We start from the raw sequence: 24,112 nt of genomic DNA on the forward strand, positions 1-24,112 counted from the left end.
AAAACGGTTAAAATTAAAATTAAAATGCTATGTATGTTTCGAACATGCAACTTAACAAAAACAATTATAAATGTTTAACCAACTCGGCTAATAAGACTTTATATTTTAAATTCAACACCAAATTTGATGAAATTTGAATATTTTTAACAATAAAATTTCAATTTTTTAACTAAATAATATATATATATATAATTATGCTTAATTTCAAAGCGTCTAGAATATCGGGTCGAAAGTTTTGATTAATTTGGATATATATGAGGGAATAATAGATACTCGGATCAGATTGTTAATTTCAACTTATAATAGTTAAAAGTAAAATAAAAAATATTATATGTGTGTTTAGATTTTTTAATCTAACAAAACAAGACAACTCATTAACCAAGTGTGATTGAGATGTGGTTTACCGATGAATAATAGACCGTAAACAATTAAAAATGGTTAAAAATATGAATCAAATATTTGATTGACCAAAGTGTGAAGTCACGATGCTAAATGTTAAAAAATATGAATCATATATTTAATTAACCAAAATGAGTGTGTAACGGTTAAAATTAAAATTAAAATGCTATGTATGTTTCGAACATGCAACTTAACAAAAATAATTATAAATGTTTAACCAACTCGGCTAATAAGACTTTATATTTTAAATTCAACACAAAATTTGATGAAATCTGAATATTCTTAACAATATAATTTCATTTTTTAACTAAATAATATATATATATATATATATATATAATTATGCTTAATTTCAAAGCGTCTAGAATATCGGGTCGAAAGTTTTGATTAATTTGGATATATATGAGGGAATAATAGATACTCGGATCAGATTGTTAATTTCAACTTGTAACAGTTAAAAGTAAAATAAAAAATATTATATGTGTGTTTAGATTTTTTAATCTAACAAAACAAGACAACTCATTAACCAAGTGTGATTGAGATGTGGTTTACCGATGAATAATAGACCGTAAACAATTAAAAATGGTTAAAAATATGAATCAAATATTTGATTGACCAAAGTATGAAGTCACGATGCTAAATGTTAAAAAATATGAATCATATATTTGATTAACCAAAATGAGTGTGTAAGGTCACGAGATATGAGGTTCATTGGGAAAAAAAATATGTTATGAGATATGTGAAAAAATGTGTTATTTTACCGAAGTGAATAAAATGAGAGTTTTATTTTTTATTTTAATAAATTATTCTTAATTTATTAAGAATTTTAAATATTGAATATAAATAATTATAATTTTTTTATTAAATTTATTTTGTTTATATATTTATTTGTGTGGATCGCATAAGAATTTTTCTAGTTTAATGAATATCGCTACACTAACTTTAACTTTTTTATGGTCACTTTCCAAATTTTACTAAGTTCAATTTTAATGAACGCGGGACATTTGAACAATATAAGTTCAACTTTTTTACTAACTAATATATATATATATAATGATGTTTAATTTTTATATTCAATCCAATCTAATCTAAACCAATCAATTGATTAAATTGTATCATCTAGTGTAGTCAACTAAACTTATTTTGATGAATGGATATATTAATTCAAATTTCATCTTCCTTCTGCCTTGTGAAATAATACATCAATGAATTCATTGAATTAATTGAAGAATAATTAGTATGCATCAGTATAAAGAATGATTATCTACTTTAGATAGAAATACAATTGTCGCTATGCTACGATCCATCTAAGACGCCATATATATATATATAAATTAAAATTTTCAATCATCTCTTCTTCAAAATAAAAATAATTCCAAATTTCACCTGACATAATAAATTAAATCATATTCTTCTCTTATTATCAGGATTAAATTCAAAATTATGGACAGATTTATCGAGAATTTATAATGTAATAGTTATACAAAATTTTTGGGTCAAATTATTTTGACTAAGTGTTGAAATAATTTTACCACTGAGATTTTGATGATGATATGACTTATGAGTTTTGATGCAGGTGTATTGAAATCATATTTCATAAGACTTAGCTCTAATGAGGATCATTAGACCGATTTTGGCATTAGATTCATAGAATTAGACGTACAGTCTAACTCATCGGAGTTAGACGTGTAGTCTAATGAATGCATAAAATTAGACGTACAGTCTAACTCATCGTAGTTAGACGTGTAGCCTAATGAATGTATAGAATTAGATGTAAGTCTAATGAATACACGGAATTAGACGTACAGTCTAACTCATCGGAGTTAGACGTGTAGTCTAATGAATGCATAGAATAAGACGTAAGTCTAATGAATACACAGAATTAGATGTACAGTCTAACTCATCGGAGTTAGACGTGTAGTCTAATGAATGCATAGAATTAGACGTAAGTCTATTGAATATACGGAATTAGACGTACAGTCTAACTCATCGGCATTAGACGTGTAGTCTAATATACTTGCAATTAGACGGATAGTCTAATATATTCGAAACTAGACGTGCAGTCTAATTCAGCGGAGTTAAACGTGCAGTCTAATATATTTGCAATTAGACGGATAATCTAATGTGTACGGAATTAGACGTGCAGTCTAACTCAGTGGAGTTAGACGTGCAGTCTAATAGAAAGTGAAAGTTAGACGTGAGTCTAACTCCTTCAGACAAGTCTGAGATAGAACCAGAATTAGACGTGCAGTCTAATTCAATGGAGTTAGACGTGCAGTCTAATAGTTATTGGATAATTAGACGTGTAGTCTAATTAAGTGAAAGTTAGACGTGAGTCTAACTCCTTTAGATTAGTCTGAGGTAGAACTAGAATTAGACGTGCAGTCTAACTCAGTGGAGTTAGATGCGCAGTCTAATGGTTAGTGAATGATTAGACGGGTAGTCTAATGCATTGTGAAAGTTAGACGTAAGTCTAACTCCTTCAGATTAGTCTAAGGTAGAACCGGAATTAGACGTGTAGTCTAACTCAGTGGAGTTAGACGTACAGTCTAATAGTTATTGTAATTAGACGTAAGTCTAATTCTATTAGACCAGGCGGTCTAATAGGCTCTGTTATTAGAAAGGGATGGTTGATTTCATTAGACTGATTTTTACAATCCGTCTAACTGAAATACGTCTAATGCTCAGTTTAAGTAGTATGTTTGAAGCTAGCATTTGCCTACCCACGTGCTATAGTTGTACCCTACTCCTGCTCCACTTTCTAGTGAAGATCAGTACAGCAGCTATATGCATCCAACCAACGAATGCCACGTAAGAGAATTTTCCTCACATTACTTGTTTTGCAGGTACATCCCTGATGGAATATTCGGCGCACTACTAGTGATGTACGGCCACGATCCTTGTGCTCAGAACCTATTGTGTACAATGGAGGCTTTACAATGGAAGAGTGCCACGTATCATTCTAAAAGATTCGACCGTTTGTCTCTGCTCAATATTTAAAAAATCTTAAGGACAACGGACAATCTGCCTCACATAACGAACAAGCAATCGGATTTTACAGAGAGAGAAACTATTCGATCATCTTGCTTACTGAATTCAAGACTTTGAATATTCATACTGTGAAGCTTCTAAGAGAGAGCTAGAATCAAAACACCTTTATCTGAGTGATATTCTTCATCTTGTAATTGAACAAAAAGTGTTATGTTCAATAGTGAGCTAAGTGTGTATAAACTGATTTTGATTCGAATCATTTGATAGTGAATCCTTCCGGTGGTTGAAAGAAGGGGTGACGTAGGAGAGTTTCTCTGAACATCCATAAACAAACTGTTGTGTTCTTTCATTTCTATCATCTTTTCATATTCATATTGAGCTTCAAACCCAAGTAAACAATTCCGCCTTGAATCTGTTCAAGTGTTTACAAGTGTTTACGTAGAATAGAAAGCGAATTAAATCCCTAACAGGATTTCTTTCAAACCGTTTTTCATAAGCCTTCATCCTTAGCCAAACCCCCGTCTCTATCGATAAAGCCGATCCTATCAATTGGTATCAGAGCCCTGTTTCTATTCTCAAGTCTTTCCTAAAATATGTCGACCATAACCAAAGATGTTAGTGCTACAGCCATTCCAACTTTATCTCGAGAAAACTACATTGTTTGGAAGAAAAGAGTTCGTGCTCAACTCTCTTCTCTTCATGATGACATGTGAAGCGTTGTCAAAGAAGGTCCTATTAAGATTGATAAGGAGAAGGCTGACTGGACTGCTGATGAAAAGAGGCAGAACAACCTCAACAATATGGCTCTTGATGTTCTGTACAGATCTCTTGATGACAGCATGTTCAACTACGTTATCGAATGCAATACTGCCAAAGAGGTCTGGGACAGACTCACTCAACTGTGTGAGGGCAACGAGCAAACCAAGGAAAACAAGATTATGGTTGTCACTCAACAGTTCGATAGCTTCAAGATGCGTCCTAGTGAAACAATGAACGATTTCGACACTAGATTCAGCAAGATCGTCTCCTCTCTATCTATTCTCGGCAAGACCTATAGCAACCGGGAGCTTGCTATCAAGGTCATGCGTGCTCTTCCAAGGGAATGGGACATAAAGACAATGGCGATAAGAGAATCCAAAGATCTCAATAAGATCTCTCTCTTTGATCTCTTTGCTGACCTCAAGGCCTACGAGTTCGAGCTGAACTGTAGGATGGAAGAAGATCAACCTACGTCCGTTATTATCGCCAAGGCGCTTGTGACTGCTGAAGAGCCACCAACCGCTCTGGATGTGAAGATGGCAGCTCAATAGTTGAGCAGCGATGCCATGTCTCTCTTTGTGAAGAAGTTTGGCGATTTCATGAAGAAGAGCAACTCTAACTCAAACTCTTCAAATTCTAATGACAATAAAAAATTTAAAGCTAATGTTACTTGTTTTAACTGTGGTATTAAAGGTCATTATGCATCGGAATGCCGGAAGCCGAAACGTGAAGATCTCAAGGATGATGGAAAACAGCTGAAGGCTCTTATGGCAGGCGACGGAAAGAACAAAGGAAGCAACCGTGGCTCCTACTTCTCATCCAGTGAAAGTGATGAAGAAGAGATGGCATGCTTCATGGCAATAGAAGATGAAGAAGGAACTCAGGAGACTGAGGTATTTGACTTCTCTTCCGAAAGGTTTTCAAGATAACAACTGGTAGCTGCACTAGATGACATGGTCATTGAGTACAGAAAACTAGCAGAATCTCTAAATGAAACTAAATCTTCATCAGATGTAAACAAATCAAATTTGTTTCAAGCTGAAGAATCAAACGCTTTTGAAAAGAAGATTGAAGAGATCTCATCTGAGAATGAGATGCTCAAGGAACAGATCCAAACCCTTTCATCTAAAAACAAAAGTTTAAACTATGTTGTATGTGCATGGACAAGGTCTGGAGATGCTGTCAAATATCAGATCAGCATGTTGAAACCTGCTGGATCTAGATCCGGATTGGGGTTTGATAGCAATGACCCTAACCTGTCATGCAAAAAGTCCAATTCATCTGACAAGCTTAAGCCAATAAGTTTTGTCAAAGGGAGTATGACTAACATTGAATCTAATTCTATTCATGAAGAAGTTGCTTTCAAAAATGAAATAGTTTATGTTCCGCCTACTGTTAGCTGGCTTAAGAATAAGCTAGAAGCAGCCAACAAGTCTGGCAATCTAAAACCTGACTCTAAGTCAAGGAGTTTTAAAAGAAAATCTGCTTCAAAAGTTAAAGGATCAGTGGCTAGTAGGAAGTCATCTGCTAAGTCAAAATCTTATGCATTAATCACAACACAAAATGGGAAGTCCATCAGAATAACTCAAATATGGATTTCTAAGGGACTAATTGATCGAGGACCCAATTGAGTATGTGTACCAAAATGTGTAAATAGTTTCTTTTGTAGGTGATGCAGGAGGATTGCAGGAAGGAAGCTAGAAGAATACTTTTCTGAGTACACATCCTTGAAGATCAACAATGGCATTTGTCATTTTAGTAGATAAATGATTTTATTTGTTAAAAATGTTTTTGGTCTTTTGGACCACAGAAGCTGTCTCTTATGTTTTTCTGTCCCTATACATAATGAGAGAGAAAATTACTTTGGAAATAAAGATACTCTCTAGACGAATATTCTTAATCGATCTAATTAGACAAGTATGTCTAAAAGAAACGATGTGTACTTAGACGTATTTTTGCTCAAAATATATTCATCTAAGTCTATTTGTTGAGGTTTAAAACCTACGCGGTTGGACGTACACGTCTAATAGACGTTAGACATTTTTACGTCATGAGCAAGAGGATGCTCACATTTAACCAGAACACACGTCTAACACGTGGTATTTATGCGGAATTAGACGTACACGTCTAATAGACATTAGACGAATTTTTATAACACGGAATTAGACGTATGCGTTTAATAGACCCATCCGTCTAATAGACTTTTAGTTATATGGATTTGTGGAGTAAGAAAAACGTCTAACTACGTGCTGATTAGACTGATCAAGGACAGTTGTCCCACGTTGAGAGTTATTTATTTTTCCCGCTCAAAATATCAAATAGTCATCTCTTACCAACATGAACACACGTGTCTTTCAAATTTAGAGAAAATGACTGATATATCCTCATTTTTAATGATGACTCTTTGAAAAAGGACGTCTAACATTTATTAATGGGCCATACCCTTAAGAAAAGTGACGGTTATTCTATATCTCTCTTTTCTGTCTATATAAGGACATTTGTGCATGAGTTTGAAAGTTTTCAATCCCTCGAAATCCTTAAGAACCCTAGTTTTCTTTGCATTTCTCTCTAAATCTCTCTGAAATCTTGTGTCGATTCATATTCTTCCGAAAATGGTGAACAAGAAAATCACGTTGGGTCACTGTACTTTGCAGGTGGATTTTCCATCAGTATACACTTTCGATCAACCGGAGGTGGTGGAGATGTTCAGAACCCTAGAATATTCTGGGTTGAGGAAGTATCTCGGCGGTCCGTTCATATTATATGATAAAGAAGTTCGCAAGTTCTTCAAATCTGCCACTATGGTGGGCGAATCCATCGTAGCAACCGTCAACGGCATGGAGTTTTCCTTCGATGAAGCTGTATACGCGGAGTTCTTTGAACTTCCAACGGAGGGGCACTTTTTCGACTTGATCCTCTCACCAGAAGTCATGGAGGAGATGAAGAGAACCTTTTTTGTCGATGGTTCGATAATCCAGGTTAATGGACTCAAGAAGGCCCTTAAACCTCATTTCATTCTGCTGGAGGACGTGGTAGCGGAGGCGCTACAAGGGAAATTTGGCTCCTTTCATCTCTATAGTCAAGATCGTTTTGACTATATGTGCGCTATTTCAAAGGGAATCCAGGTAAACTGGGCACATACTCTTTTCCAGAACCTCTGCTATTCGATTTGTCAGGTGAACAAGGAAAGTATAACGTATGCGACTCAACTGAGTCATCTGTTGAAGCATTTGGGGGTTCCTGTTGGTGAACATGTGCAGATCAACTCTCCTAGAGTATTCACTGCCCTTACAGTCGCGAACACACTGATAAGGATGAAGAACAACCTAGAATGTGCATCTGGTGCATCTAGTTATCAAACTGGTGGAAAACCCTCTACCCGATCCAAGAAACCGTCTGCTTTTGTGATGTCAACAGGGGCAAAAAGATCGAAAACAATAAATGAATCGGAGGCTAGTTCCTCCAGTCTGAAAAGTTCAACCAAGAAGGACTCTGAATTAGTCGATTCAAGGTTTTAAGGCAAGGTCCAGGCGTAATTGATGCAACTCTGATGTCCCCTCTATCTACTCCGTCAACCATTTTGAGAAAGCCTTCGAGATCCTGTGTCTCAAAGGAGAAGAAGACAAAGGCGCCCCGCGCGTCTAAATTTTTAAAGGTAACTTCCTCTAAATCTTTGGCCGCTGTGCCTAAGTTTGATGTTCCTATTGTGGAACAAGTTGAATCTGTATTTTCTCCCTTAAGAGAATCGTCTGAAGGGCTCGCTGTTGAGTCAGCTGGTCCAAATGTTGAAAATGTTAACAGGAATGTGTCTCATATTTCTCAACCCGATCTTGTAGCCGCTGGTGCTACAGAAAGTGCGCAACCAGAACAAGGTGTTGTTGTTACCCTTGTTGCTGGTAAATCTGCTGAACAAGAATCTTCTGTTCCCGCTCCTAAATATTCATTGGTAGCCGGGAAAGTTATTCGTGTAGAGCTCCCTGCTGAGCTATGTAAGAAACCACAATCTGCATTCGAACTGATGCGTTCTGCAAGACAGTCAGGTGGAATCGTGATCAGTGAACCCAGAACTGCTCCAAAACCCGTAGAGGTTGTTGGAAAAGGTAAGAAGATTGCGACTCCAGTTCTTGAAAAAGTATCGGAGGCAACAGGGATTGTTGATCTCATTTTAGATCAAGTCAAAGCCATTACAGCTGAAAAATTAGAGATTTTTGAATCATGGTCCCTAGAGAGACTGTCGTCCAAGTACAATGATACTCTTACGAATTCTGCGATAACCCGAGAATGGAAGAAGCGGGTAGCTAATGAAAAGAAAGTTCTTAAATGGGCTAGAACTTCAGGGGTTGCTGAGGCTCTGAAGAGAAAAGATCTCGTTGAAGCTTGTCTGTATGGAAAAGCCCTCTTTCCAATTCTTGAAGCCAGAAAGGCTAATTTTAATCCTGTTGAGAAAGGATCTGAAATTTTTGAAGAAGCTTAACGACATCATGGATGGCTATGTCTTTGTGTCTACTCGATACATTCATGGCGCCAATTGTTTTGGCGCAACACCTCTCGATAATGATGAAACTATGAATATTATTGATGATGAAAACGATGCAGATGAACTAGATGCTACTCTCTTGATCGAATTCGGGAATCTTTCTGCCGAAGAGAGATGCATTCTGGATCAACCTATTCAAGAGAATCCAAATGAAGAAGAAGAAGTGATTGTTCAAGAGCCTGAACAAGCTCTTGAGACAAATGAAGAAGAAGTTCATGTAGAAGATGTGACTGAGGAGGCCATTCAAGCTCCTCTTGAAGAAGATGTTGTGATAACCTATGTTGTGAGAACAGAGGAAGAACAAGATAAAGTGGCCGAGGTAACTCAGCTAGAAACCATCAGATCTGAGGGGGAACCCTCCAAAGAGAAGGTCGTTGAAGAAGAAAGTTCCTCATCTGAGGAGGAACAGGATCAACACGCAACATATCAGAAGCCTCTTCTATTTCCCGACACCATTGTGGGAAATGTTCATGAAAATATCAAAATTTCTCTTCACTACTCTGGAAATCTGTTTGAAAGATTTCAAAGAGCTGAAGAAGAACTGTCAGAAGAGGAGCGAGATAAAGCTGCTAAGAAAGCTGAGAAGAATCAACCGGAGCAATCCTTGCAGATTCATACAAACTTTGAGCCGATTCAAAGTATGGCAGCAGAGTCTCAAGAAAATTCATCAAATGAAGAATCCTCTGCTGATGGCAACAAACTGTTAAAGTCTATGACTTATGTGCTCTCATCTCTTCAGAAGAGAATACTAAAGTCCTTGAATACTCAAGAAGAAGAAAGAAAGGACTTTGCTGAAATTATCAAAGTTCTCAAGGAATTGGACAACACTTTGAAGAAGAACACGTATGAGACTCATGTCTCAAATATAAATTACTCCAATTATGAAAAGAAACTTTTCAACCGTCAAACTGAATTGTTAGACATTGAAAGGCAAATCAATGATGAATGTCATAAGGAGACTTTGGAAGAATTCAGTCTGGTGAAGAATCAGATGGTGGAAATTCAGGGCTGTTTAAATAGAAATGATTGTGAACGACAGGAATTTGCGGACTCCATTACAAGGAAGTTTCAAGCAAAGGAGGACGCAAGGGGTAATGCTGAAAAAGATCAACTTCGAATCACTCAAGGCGAGTCAAGTAGAAGAAGTGACGGTGTGTCAACCGACACTAGATCCAGGCGAGCTCCAAGCACCGATGATAATCCTAGGCCAACCAAGAGAGGTGGAGGTCGAAGCGGTGGTGGTCGTAGTAGATTATCTAATATTGATCAAGGAGGTCGTGCCAGTGGTAATGATCGTGGTGGTAGATCAAGCGGAAGCGGTCGTGGAGGTCGCGGCTATCCTCCTTATCTCAACATGCTTCCCGGTCAAGAAATGAGTCCAACTGATCCTCGATTTAAAAGGGAAGAACAATAATTTCTTTTCTTCTACTCTATTTAACTCCTTCAAACAATGTTTCTTTGATGGTTTTCGAATATTGGTTTTGGATGTTTGATGTAAGTGAACAAGGGTTTGTTTTATTTATATGATGAATGCATATTTTGGTATATGTATGCAGGTTTCCAATTTCTTCATCAAAAAAGGGGAAATTGTTGTGTCAAATTATTTTTACTAAGTGTTGAAATAACTTAACCACTAAGATTTTGATGATGAAATGACTTATGAGTTTTGATGCAGGTGTATTGAAATCATATTTCATAAGACTTAGCTCTAATGAGGATCATTAGACCGATTTTGGCATTAGATGCATAGAATTAGACGTACAGTCTAACTCATCGGAGTTAGACGTGTAGTCTAATGAATGCATAGAATTAGACGTACAGTCTAACTCATCGACGTTAGACGTGTAGTCTAATGAATGTATAGAATTAGACGTAAGTCTAATGAATACACGGAATTAGACGTACAGTCTAACTCATCAGAGTTAGACGTGTAGTCTAATGAATGCATAGAATAAGACGTAAGTCTAATAAATACACGGAATTAGACGTACAGTCTAACTCATCGGAGTTAGACGTGTAGTCTAATGAATGCATGGAATTAGACGTAAGTCTAATGAATACACGGAATTAGACGTACAATCTAACTCATCGGAGTTAGACGTGTAGTCTAATATACTTGTAATTAGACGGATAATCTAATATATTCGAAACTAGACGTGCAGTCTAATATATTTAGAATTAGACGGATAATCTAATGTGTGCGGAATTAGACGTGCAGTCTAACTTAGTGGAGTTAGACGTGCAGTCTAATAGAAAGTGAAAGTTAGACGTGAGTCGAACTCCTTCGGACAAGTTTGAGATAGAACCGGAATTAGATGTATAGTCTAACTCAGTGGAGTTAGACGTGCAGTCTAATGGTTATTGGATAATTAGATGTGTAGTCTAATTAAGTGAAAGTTAGACGTGAGTCTAACTCCTTTAGATTAGTCTGAGATAGGACCAGAATTAGACGTGTTGTCTAACTCAGTGGAGTTAGATGCGCAGTCTAATGGTTAGTGAATGATTAGACGGGTAGTCTAATGCATTGTGAAAGTTAGACGTAAGTCTAACTCCTTCAGATTAGTCTAAGGTAGAACCGGAATTAGACGTGTAGTCTAACTTAGTGGAGTTAGATGTACAGTCTAATAGTTATTGTAAATAGACGTAAGTCTAATTCTATTAGACCAGGCGGTCTAATAGACTCTGTTATTAGAAAGGGATGGTTGATTTCATTAGACTGATTTTCAAAATCCGTCTAACTGAAATACGTCTAATGCTCAGTTTAAGCAGTATGCTTGAAGCTAGCATTTGCCTACCCATGTGCTATAGTTGTACCCTACTCCTGCTCCACTTTCTCGTGAAGATCAGTACATTAGCTATATGCATCCAACCAACGAATGCCACGTAAGAGAATTTTCCTCACATTACTTATTTTGCAGGTACATCCCTGATGGAATATTCGGCGCACTACCAGCGATGTACGGCCACGATCCTTGTGCTCAGAACCTGCTGTGTACAATGGAGGCTTTCCAATGGAAGAGTGCCACGTATCATTCTAAAAGATTCGACCGTTTGTCTCTGCTTAGTATTTAAAAAATCTAAAGGAAAACGGACAATCTGCCTCACATAACGAACAAGCAGTCGGATTTTACAGAAAGAGAAACTATTCGATCATCTTTCTTACTGAATTCAAGCCTTTCAATATTCATACTGTGAAGTTGTTTTCTGATTGTACTGTGTGTGAATCAAGAGAGAGATAGAATCAAAACACCTTTAGCTGAGTGATATTCTTCATCTTGTAATTGAACAGAAAGTGTTATGTTCAATAGTGTGCTAAGTGTGTGTAAACTGTATTTGATTCGAATCATTTGATAGTGAATCCTTCTGGTGGTTGGAATAAGGGGTGACGTATGAGAGTTTCTCTGAACATCCATAAACAAACTATTGTGTTATTTCATTTCTGTCATCTTTTCATATTCATATTGAGCTTCAAACCCAAGTAAACAATTCCGCCTTGAATCTATTTCAAGTGTTTACAAGTGTTTGCGTAGAATAGAAAGCGAATTAAATCCCTAACAGGATTTCTTTCAAATCGTTTTTCATAAGCCTTCATCCTTAGCCAGACCCCGTCTCTATCGATAAAGCTGATCCTATCAAAAATCATGCTTAATTTTTAAAATGTCTGGATTGCCGGGTCGAGAGCTGTGGTTAATTTGGATATATATGTGAGAGTTAATGAATACTTGAGTCGAATTGTGGGTTGACCCGCCCATAAACTTAAAACGGTTAAAAATAAAATTAAAAATGGTACAGGTATGGTTCGAACTTGCAACCTAACAAAACAAGTACAACCCTTCAACCAACTAGGCTACTAATATTTTACATTTTAAATTCAACACCATATTTGATGAACGCATGACATTTTAACAATATAAGTTTAACTTTTTAACTAACTAATCTATATATATATATATATATATAATGATGCTTAATTATTAAAGTATCTGGATTGTCGGGTCAAGAGTTGTGGTTAATTTGGATATATATGTGAGAGTAAATGGATACTTGGGTCGGATTGTGGGTTGACCCGCCCATAAAATTAAATCGGTTAATGTCGGGTCAAGAGTTGTGGTTAATTAAGATATATATGTGAGAGTAAATGGATACTTGGGTCGGATTGTGGGTTGACCTGCCCATAAAATTAAATCAGTTAAAAATAAAATAAAAAATGCTATAGGTATGGGTTTGAACTTGCAATCTAATAAAATAATTACAACCCTTTAACCAACTAGGCTAATAAAACTCTATATTTAAAATTCAACACCAAATATTATGAACGCGGTGTTTCATCAATAGTTTTTAATCATTCTCTTTTGACTCTGCGCTATAGATTTCACTATTATTAATTAGTAATAATGGAAGAATTATGTCATATTTATAGAGATAGGGTACATAATGCATAAGGATATAGTAAGTCTTGTCTGGGCTACTTTAATAATAGTTTTTACATTTTTCCTTTCATTTGTAGTATGGGGAAGAAGTGGATTCTAGAGATCAAACTAATTTAGTTGAGTAATCAAACTATATCAATTATTTTAGAGATCGTTCTGCAATGTGAGAGTAAATGGATACTTGAGTCGGATTGTGGGTTGCCCGCACATAAACTTACACAGGTTAAAAATAAAATAAAAAATGCTATCACATTTTTACCGTAATATTTTTTTCACAGTTTTTTATATTATTACTCGTGCAAATGCACAAAATATATAATAGTTGCTCTAATCTCAATATGCTGTTTTTACCTTTGAATTGAGAAATAAAATAAAGTCACTGAATTTAAATATTAGGTCTTAAAATTGCAGAATTGATAAAATCAAGACCAATAGTTCATTCAGTCCCGAAAGATGGTTTTATTTTAAATTATCTCCTCACGGACAATTAAAAAATCAAATAAAAACACATACAAATCAATAAAAACAACACAAAAGGGCGTTATTGTGTATAACATGTTAGATTTATCTGAATTAAATCATAATAATATGTGTGAGAAATTAAAACTACGATTAGTGATTAGCGAAAGCATACCTGTACTCATCTCTCTTTATTTAGAATTGAAAGATTCTTTAATCTTCTCTTCCTTTATAATTGGGATAGATCTTCCAATTGATGAGTACGTCAAATTTGTTTTTCTCTCTATTGATGGGGACGCAAAGAGAAAATGAATCGTACATCAATTGGGGATCATACCGTTACAAAATAACCATAATGTTAGTTATTTTAGATTAAACATTTCTAATTTAGTCCCTTCATAAAATTAGAAAGTTCACTTAGATATCCACACTTTATATTCATGACAAATACACCCATAAGCCTATAAACTTGATTTCATATTAGATCACATTATTTTGGCTTAATTAAAAGATGACATTTGCACAATTATTTATTATAATAGTGACCCATAAATTCCAACATAACATTCCTATCATTGATAAAATCTCACTAAAATCCGTTTAGATAATATGAAGATTTAAAAGGAAAAAACAAATTATGTACTTAGACAACCAAGGGAAGCTTTTTCTAAATCCATATGATCTACTAAAGTAGATCGGTATTTCCTATATAATGAAAGCAAATCTTGGTCTATGGAGTCCCAAGAAAGTAAGAACTTCAACATGTCTGATGCTTCTTCGGCCAAATACAATATTGATAAGCTCAACTATAGCAGTGGAGGCTAGGGATAGCAATGGGGTGGTTCGGGCGGGGAATGCAATTACCATCCCCGCCCCGTTTTAATTTCGGGGATTTTTTTAATACCATTCCCGCCCCGTTCGGTTTTTTTCGGTTTCGGGGAATCCCGTGGGGCACCGTTAATAATTTTTATTTAAAAATAAATAAATAAATATTATACAATAAATTATATAAACCAATTTTTTAATATAATATATATTGTAATATATTAAAATTTTATATTATTATAAATAAATAATTTTAATACTCTTATAAAATATAGTAAATAAATAAATATATTGATTATTTAATATATTTAATTATGTTTATGGTATTCGGGGCAGAATCGGGATGAAAACGGGGTGAAATCGGGGCGGGACGGGCCTGGGGACACAAATACCATCCCCGCCCCATTCTCGTTCGGTTTCAGGGGAAAACTGTCCCAAACGGGACAATTCGGTTCGTTTTCACGGGGCGGTTTCAAATTGTCATCCCTAGTGGAGGCAAGGTAAGCTCACGAATGAGACTTATTCAATAGTTCTATCTACCCCCCATGAACTATAGAAAAGAGAGAGGGGGTTCGAATCCCTCTCCATCTGCGAAGTCATAAGTTCTCTTTAGCCTTATCTATAGATAAGAACGAATCGGATAAAAAACCCTTTAAACCACTCCATCTAGAGAATAAACTTTCAAGCGATCCTAATCAACTCACTTGCAAGAATTATCTTCAAATGCGTCAGGAACATATTCTATGAAAATCATCCGGAAGAAGACGAGTGCGGTAATTAAGGAAGCCATACAATGCCAAATGAGATCTCTGGACTTCCCGTGTATTCATCCAATCCCATGGACACGTTCACGAAACTGGGAGTCTTTTACAATAGGTGCGTTTTTCATAATCGGAAGTCAAGGAAAATTAAGCATTTGCATTGTAAGGAGAAATAATCAACATTGTTTTTTTATAATTACATATTAAATCAAAATTTATGTGGCGTTTCCAGGATTAAGTAACACAGAGTAAAAGCTAGATATACCACAATATTCATATTGCGTTTGTGCCATTAAACTAAAAGGAACATATTAATCCTCAGTATTGGTAAAGGACGCATGAGAGTAAAAAAAGAAAATTAACATGTTCATCTAAAAATTGTTGAACATAAACTTGAATATTTTAGAAAATAAAATGGTATTATGAAAAGACAAAAAAATGAATCTTCCATTACCTAGTAAACACCAATAATCTCATACTTGAATACAACAAACATCTAGTAAATGATCTATATCTTTGATACATCATGCTATGAATCAGATAACCAAAGTAAGAGAAACGTGTAGTACCTAAATGATTTATCTCTGATACAAACATTATACTTACTTCAAAACCATTCAATTCGACGTATTGGTTAGATACGTGGGAGGTACCGCCACCACTCTTTAGAATACACATCCCCTTTAACCGTAATCATGGAACCATTGGCCATAAATCTGAGTTTCTAATGGAATATAGAATCCACTATATTTTCCTTGTACAGCCACGACCTCTCGAGAATGACATTGTATGAAGATTGCATGTTGATAACGTAAAAGTCAATCTTGAAGGGCACACCTGACACCTTGATTATTATCTTGATATTTCTCAGGACTTCTTTCCCATATGCCACAAACGCATAGATCTGACAAGATAATAAAATTTTTCCCGATGTAAATCCTCTCAAGTGTCCTCCATGGGAATATATTCAATGTTGAGTCGTTATCGACAAGGACCATCAAAATTGTCTTACCCTCCATCTTCACTATGAAATATAATGTTTTTGCATGACTTACCCTGAATCTTGGCAAATTTGCATCATCAAACCCGATCTTTTGTTCTTTTATGGCACCACTGATTATGCCAACTAGTTCTTCGGGAATTGTATTGACGGATATACCAGTCTTTGTTAATTCTGTTAACATGCCCTTTCTATGCTTAATGGAGTACATTAACATGTCCTAAATTGATATATTAGCTACGATTTTTATCAATTGTATCAACAAATTGTCGTCCGCATTAGTCGATATCGGATGCTTAATTAATTGCCGTGCGCGGGCAGACGAAGTCTGAACTACATTAGACGTGTTAGTCTGAAGTAGTGCGCGAGCAGACGTCATTTGACTTCATCAAACTTGTAGTCTGAAGAAGTGCGCGAGCAGACAAAGTCTGAACTACATCAGATGTGTTAGTCTGAAGTAGTGCACGAGCAGACAAAGTCTGAGCTTCATCAGACGTATTAATCTGAAATAGTGTGTGAGTAGACGTTGTCTGACTTCATCAGACTTGTAGTCTGAAGAAGTGCGCGAGCAAACGAAGTCTGAACTACATCAGACGTGTTAGTCTGAAGTAGTGCACGAGTAGACGTCATCTAACTTCATCAGACTTGTAGTCTGAAGAAGTGTGCGAGCAGAAGAAATCTGAACAACATCAGACGTGTTAGTCTGAAGTAGTGTGCGAGCAGATGTCGTCTGAATTCCTTAGACTTATAGTCTGAAGAAGTGCGCGAGCAAACAAAGTCTGAACTACATCAGACGTGTTAGTCTGAAGTAGTGCGCGAGCAGACGTCGTTTGACTTCATCAGACGTGTTAGTCTGAAGAAGTGTGCAAGTAGACGCCGTCTGACTTCATCAGACTTGTAGTCTGAAAAAGTGTGCGAGCAAACGAAGTATGAACTACATCAGACGTGTTAGTTTGAAGTAGTGCGCGAGTAGACGTCGTATGACTTCATCAAACTCATAGTCTGAAGAAGTGCGCAAGTAGACGCCTTGCTTCAGTAGCCGTCTGAAAAAGCGTCTGCCTCTCTTCTCAACTCATAAGTAGAGTATGTTATCAGTCGTCTGCCTAGTCTGCCTGTCAAGATGTAATCGCTCAAGTGTCACGTACTCAATATTCCTCTAGTTTGTTTTGTAACTTCCCCTACATCACGTTCCAGCGAATATTCTCCAGTACAATTTGGTACGCCACAATCCAACGAATATATTCTTGTGTACCTTCCCGTACACATGTCGTACATCCAACAGATAGCTGACACGTATCAAAGAAGAAGATTCGACCGTTGTTGAGTTTTTTTGTATAAAAGGTGATCTCTCGATTTTTCGAATTCTCTAACTCTAGCTCAAGCGTTAATTGCTTACTTTCTCTGTGATCATTCTGTAATCAATCTCAGTATTATAAGTTGAACAGAGGTTGTTTTATTCAATAGAGAGTTAGCTAGGAGTTCAGAAACAGACAACTATTAAGTTCCGTGTATCTAACCGGATTTGTGTAGTGATATACTAATCAAAACCATCTAGTGAAAAAACTTTTTGAAAATAGAAGAAAGGGTGACATAGGAGTTTTATCTCCGAACATCCATAAAACTCTATGTATTATTTCATTTCCGCTCATTGCATTCGTTTTCCTGATGCTTCAAATATAGCAAGTTGTTCCGCACTTGAATCCGTTCAAGAGCTTGGGAAGATCTGAGAGGCATCATGTGTATTATTGTTTATTTTTGTCCCTTAATTTTTCTAAAATTATTTTAAGATAAAATGGGTATCCTAAATAATTTTATTTTTTGTTTTGGCTTAACCCCTAATTAATTTGATTAATTAGTACAATAATTAATTGTTTTAAATGGATTTTTTTGCCGTAGAGTAAATTATTTTAGTTTTATTTATTTAAAAAATAAATCAAAATAAATTTTAAAATTTTAAAATTGGTGTGTTAATTTTTAGTTCTTACCAAGATATTAGAATTTAAAAATAAATCTAAATAAGTCTTTATTAAAATATTTTTATAAAAATATTCTAAAAATATTTTGAAATTGTTTTATTTTTTTTAGTATTTAAAAATAGCTTGAGACATTAAATTAAAAAATGAAATAAAATTAAAATCCCAAACAAACGAGCCTTAGCATCGGTCGTAGCAAGTGCCCACTCCTCGATTGCATGCTAAAACTCCTCCAGTCGACACGCAGGACTCTCAGTCGGATGCGAGGGATGATCCTCAGTTAAGGCTAGGATTTTTCGATCGGGTATAAAAGAGATCTCAATCAAGGCTGATTCCTCGGTCTCAATCAAGGCTGATTCCTCGGTCGAAATCCTTGTCAGGCTTGTTTTCTCAGTAGAAAATCAAGACTAAGCTAAAAATCCCTCGGTTGGTGCGAAGTTTCTCAATCGGAAATCAAACTCAGGTAGTACCCTCAAACGGACGTCAAGAACCATATTACAGTTTCCTTATACATATTTAATTTTAACCAATTCAAGAACTGGAATCTGGATATAGTCTTTAACAACAAAAGGTTTTTTAGTCAATAAACATAATTTTCAAAATAAGATTTGAATATTTTTTAATTGAATGAATTAATTTAAGTTGGTTACGACAAAAAAACTTGAAAATTATTTAAGATGATTTTCAATCAATAAATTGAACAAACAAGCCAACACAAAATTGGTATTCATAAGTTAAATTACAACATTGCTTATAATAAATTGTATTGAGATTCGCTCTAACTTGAGACAAACAATCTATGTATCTACTTATTGTTATTTTGTTTTATTTATTCAAACAATTATCTTTTATATATATGCATAATCTATTTTACACAAAAATAGACTTTACCAACAAACATACTCAACTGTCTCAAACCCGGGACTTCAACTTGGAGTCTTATGATATCCATAATTCATTCTAAAATTCCCATGGTTGATTGCAACAAAACTGATATCAAACAACTCAAAATTTGAGAATTTAACTATAAATAATTTGAATAGATCAGGGATTATAGAAATAATACATGTTAAACTGAAGGAATTCTAATGATGACATATTTATCTAATAGAGATCTCATTCAAAAGAAGTAAATAAAATGAGGTTTTCTATAGTATATATTATATGGATAATTCTAACTGCAATAGACTATAATTAAAAATTGTTTGTTCTTGAATTTGAAGTATTCAATTGCATGAATAACATTGATCAATAACACTATCTCACTAAAATCTACTTAGATAACCAATTTCTAATAATAAGCCTAGAAAAAAACATTGCAACATAATTCTTGATTAGAAGGTAAATATGTTAATCAACATTAACATTAAAAAGAAATTAAACATTGTGCAACAACCATTGGTTTGTCTTCAAATCATGGAATAAGTGACAAAATCAGATACTCTATCTGACATTCTAAAAAGAAAAAAAAATATAAGGTGGATTCCTTCAAAGAGATTCAAAATATGGTCACAATGCCTTGTTTGTTGTAATATTCTTTTATTTTTTATAATAAGCTAAAAAAGAAAAATACTAGATAAAAAAATCTATTTAGAACAAAAGAAAAAATTGAAAAAATGATCAAATATGAATTGAGAATTAAAATAAAGTCTCAGAATTGCAGAATTAATAACATCAAGACCAAAAGGTCATTCAGTCCCGAAAGATGGTGTTATTTTAACTGATATCCTCACAGACAAACAAATCCAACCATTTAAAATGAAAAATTAAGAATAATCAAACTTCCTATCAATGTTGAGATATATTTATGATGTGCGGTTAAAATATTGATAATATTATAATAATTTTATCAAAATTATATTCAAAATATATATAATAACATGATAAGAGATCCCATTGAGACGGAAGAGAAATGATAGATTTCAAAGGAGTAGCCTCAAAATTTGCAGAATAAATAACATCAAGGACAATGTGCCATTCAGTCATGAATTTGTTATTTAACCTGAAAAGATAATAAAATCAAATAGAATGATATAAAATCAATGAAATGTATTTCTCATGGCAAATCCCAAAAGGTAATGGCAGAAACTGCTACTCAAGGCAATAGGATATGAGATCGCACACCATCTGAAGAACAGGAAAGTCCCATCTCCTAAGAGAGAAAATCTCAACCATTCATTGATCAGAAAAGGAGGCTCAATCTTTGACGACTATGAATGGAATTTGCAAAGACTAAATAATTTGCTCCATTAGAATAGTTGTCAGATTAAAATAACACATTCAGATCAATAAAAAGTATAAAAGGGGCCTCAATGTGTGTAACATTCAGATCATTGAAAAAAATCTCACTGAAATCCGCTAAGATAATGTGATTTTTCATCATAAGCCCAAAAATGAAATTATGAATGGGTTCTTGTTCAATATGTTGAATGTCAATGAACAAAAACAATAAAAATAAATTGTGTACTCAGACAGCCAAGGGTTTGTCTTCAATAATGGGATAAAACCCAAGATCAGAAACTCTAGTCCACATAAGTCTCATCACTGCACAAAACAATTTAACAATCTAACATCAAGTAGAATAAAACATTTGCATTATAAGGAGAAATCAACATTTATGTGGCGTTTCCAGGATTAAGTAACACAGAGTAAAAGTTAGTAATCAGGATATAACCACAATATTCATATTGCGTCCGTGCCATTAAACTAAAAGGAACATATTAATCCCCAGTATTGGTAAAGGACGCATGAAACTAAAAACATTGTGAATGATCCAATGTATAACATAAACTTGGTCTCATACTTGAATAGAACAAACATCTTTACCACCATGATTATGATGAGAAATAATGATCAACTACGATTTCAAATAAACTATGTGCTCAGACAGCCAAGGGTTTGTCTTCAATAATGGGATAAATCCCAAGATCAGAAACTCTAGTCCACAAAAGTATCATCACCGCAACAATTTCAGAATACAAGATTTCATGATCAATTAAACAAAGTGCAAGTCAATTAGGAAATACAACAATATTCATATTGATTACATGACAACAATGAATGAAGTAATTATATTAAAAAAAATGGAGAAATAACCAATGAGGATGTGTGTGTATGTATACTCAGTGGAAGGAGAAGTCGTTTATTAAGGGACTCACGGAGAGACACAAAAGTGTCCCTAATTCCACTGCCCTAATCACCAATTTGGTGTTTAGTCTCATCATTGCATAGAATAACCACATCTCTAAAAATAATAGTTTTAAGAGAAAATTCAATTGCTAAGAACAACAAGGGCTTCAGTGTGTGTAACAATCAGATCATTGAAAAATTCTCACTGAAATCCGCTAAGATATATGAATTTTTCATCATAAGCCCAGAATAAGAATCAAAAAGATACAAGAATTTCTTAATTAGCATCTATTGGAATCCCAGATCAGAAACTCTAATCCAAATAAATTACTCATCACTGCACACATCAAATTCACAATAAAAAAACCATGAAAGAAAAGATTAACATATGAAAGCAAGAACCTATCGCCGAAGAGGATGTTGTTGAAACATAGTAATCGTCTCTTCAGCGGAGAAGAAAAGATGATACTGAAATGCAAAGGGCTTGGGAGGAATAAATAGGACACTATTTCTCCGTAACTAGGGTTTCAATCCATTAGGCCCATTAGTTTGTTTAAAGGCCCAAATGTTATTATAGTGTCGAATTTGCTTGAAACTTTAAAATTGTGTATACATTTTAATTTTTTCTATAAATAATTGTCTCTTTCTTATTTTAATATACTAGTTTTATTTTTTAATTAATTTATTAAATTTGTACTAATAAAATAACATTTTTTTTTATCGACCTTTGATAGGTTTGTGGAGTTTATCTTACAATAGTCTTTATCAACATCCACGTTTGTCAGAGAAAAATCTCTAACCAGTTTTTCCAGGATTTCATGCCAACAAGCAGTATTTTTCTAATCATATTAAGAGATGAATTATGATCAAAAGAACAATCTAAAAATATTTCAAAACCTAGAGAGAGGGTTTGTAAAACTTGGTTGAAGAATGGTTCGGGGAAATCAAAACACAGTGTGGTTTCCCCTTCTCGCACAAACTGTCCATTTAGGGTTGGATGAATATGTATATTTTGTTTATAAATTTTACCTTTTTTGGATTCCTCACCCTTTGTCGGAGTATAGCCGACATCGAAGTTGTATGAGTTGTAATAAGACCAAGGGAAAGAAGTTATACCGGTAGCATTCGGTCCTAGACCCATTCCTGTGAAATATCTCATTTTCTACATGAGACGTAGGAGATGACTCCATAGGGAGTAAAATCAGAAGTGGAAGTGGAATCCTGACATTGCCTAAATATAGGACAAATGTCGAATCCACTTAACTCAATCTCTAGTCTTCTTTAGTACCAAGTCACCTTCCTAAAGGTTACGAGGTTTGACTTTCTTATGGGTCATTCAATTTTGGTACATCTAAGTGTGATAGAGGGCCTCCTTATAGCCAACTGGTTGTATCAGATTTTCATCAAATCTTCTTCCACAACTTAACTTGAGTACTCTAAGCGTGGGAAATTCGATCTCGATAGGTTGCACGTCATCCATACCATAGACCGATGACAACGAAATTTCATCCTTAGACATTCGGGCAGTCATTCGATAACCCCATAAGTCATAATGTAGTTTCTCATGTCAACCTTGTGTGTTTGGGTCATCTTCTTGATGATGGTGATGATATTCTTGTTAGTTGCCTCAACTATCCCGTTAGTTTGGGGTTAGTAGGAAGATTACTTATGATGCACAATTTTGAATTCGTCCAACATCTTGAGTACTTTCTCTTTGAAGTGACGCCCATTGTCTGAAATCATTGAATGAGGTACTTTGTATCGCAAGATGATATTATTCTTATGAATTTGGCCACATTTGATAACTTCAATACTTTGTATGACGTCGCATATAACTATTTGGTGAAGTAATCAATCGCTACAAGTATAAACTCGTGACCATTAAAGGCATGAAGATAGATCTTCCTGATGATGACGATGTCCCATGTGGATAAATGCCATGACGAAGTCATGTTGTATACAAAGACATTGTATTGTGCTTCAAATTTGAATAAATATGACACTAATGACACTTCTTGACAAAAGCCACACACTCTTGCTCCATATTTTGTCAATATACTCAAACGAAATATGTTATTAGCCAAGGCTAGTCCATTCATATGTGGTCCGCACGTGCCAACGTGTACCTCACTCGTGATTCCTGTCCATTCAGATTGATTTATGCACATATTTTGGTTGTCAAATGATCATCGATAAAGTTTTTCTTCCATAAAGATGTAGTTAGTTGAGTATTGACGCACTGCCATTTTCTCATTTTTCTGAAAGTGAGTTGGTATTCTCCGTATTCGATATATCATTGAAGTGGTTTAAACCATATCTTAGTTGATATCTTAGTGTTGGCCACAACTCTCTTTCTAAAGTCTCGCCTTGACTTATGTTGAATCTCGAGGGGTTTGATTTTGACACCCCCAGAATTTGAGTCATGGTGGATAAAGTAGCCAACGCGTTCGTGAATCGATTTTGGCTTCTCGGTGCATGTGTGAATGTCACCTTTTCGAATCAGGCAACCAATTTCATGAGATACTCGTGATACAATGGTTTTAGGTTTTCTCATTTTGCTTTCCAATCGTCATTCGTTTGAGATATGACCAAATTTGAGTTTCCGACCACTTCCAACGAATCATTCCTTTTCTCATAAGTCAATTTCAGCCCCAACAAATATGTCTTGTACTCGACATCATTATTGGTGACGAGATAATCAAGCTTAATCTATATCGGGTTGTATGTACACATTAGATTGATGAGAAGAATCTTTATTCCATATCCTTGCTTGTCTAAAGCCCTATCAAACATGAGTCTCCACGATGTCGTCTCAATATACATCACTTTGTCAGCTATGAATGTCAATT

General features: G+C 34.9%; 1 long non-coding RNA gene, 7 other non-coding genes and 2 pseudogenes across 8 annotated transcripts; all 10 read right to left on the bottom strand.

Moving 5' to 3' along the window:
- Positions 1-13,510: 13,510 nt before the first annotated feature.
- On the bottom strand, positions 13,511-13,603 carry LOC124910957. Its single transcript, XR_007096555.1, has one exon. It is a non-coding gene; the product is annotated as a small nucleolar RNA SNORD96 family (small nucleolar RNA).
- Positions 13,604-15,372: 1,769 nt separating this feature from the next.
- Positions 15,373-15,490, bottom strand: LOC124910907 (annotated as a pseudogene).
- A 4,261-nt stretch (positions 15,491-19,751) lies between these two features.
- LOC124910452 lies at positions 19,752-21,769 on the bottom strand. The gene is made up of 2 exons (XR_007096420.1): positions 21,666-21,769; positions 19,752-20,678 (listed from the first exon to the last, which is right to left on the bottom strand). It is a non-coding gene; the product is annotated as an uncharacterized LOC124910452 (long non-coding RNA).
- LOC124910953 lies at positions 19,781-19,873 on the bottom strand. Its single transcript, XR_007096552.1, has one exon. It is a non-coding gene; the product is annotated as a small nucleolar RNA SNORD96 family (small nucleolar RNA).
- On the bottom strand, positions 20,439-20,523 carry LOC124910861. The gene has a single exon (XR_007096480.1). It is a non-coding gene; the product is annotated as a small nucleolar RNA R11/Z151 (small nucleolar RNA).
- On the bottom strand, positions 20,594-20,688 carry LOC124910846 (annotated as a pseudogene).
- Positions 20,746-20,872, bottom strand: LOC124910905. Its single transcript, XR_007096516.1, has one exon. It is a non-coding gene; the product is annotated as a small nucleolar RNA snoR80 (small nucleolar RNA).
- LOC124910852 lies at positions 21,008-21,103 on the bottom strand. Its single transcript, XR_007096471.1, has one exon. It is a non-coding gene; the product is annotated as a small nucleolar RNA Z157/R69/R10 (small nucleolar RNA).
- Positions 21,252-21,364, bottom strand: LOC124910868. The gene has a single exon (XR_007096485.1). It is a non-coding gene; the product is annotated as a small nucleolar RNA Z152/R70/R12 (small nucleolar RNA).
- LOC124910856 lies at positions 21,426-21,509 on the bottom strand. The gene has a single exon (XR_007096475.1). It is a non-coding gene; the product is annotated as a small nucleolar RNA R11/Z151 (small nucleolar RNA).
- Positions 21,770-24,112: the final 2,343 nt, after the last annotated feature.

This window comes from Impatiens glandulifera, chromosome 7 (genome assembly GCF_907164915.1).
Source record: "Impatiens glandulifera chromosome 7, dImpGla2.1, whole genome shotgun sequence".
In the NCBI taxonomy this organism is placed as follows: Eukaryota; Viridiplantae; Streptophyta; class Magnoliopsida; order Ericales; family Balsaminaceae; genus Impatiens; species Impatiens glandulifera.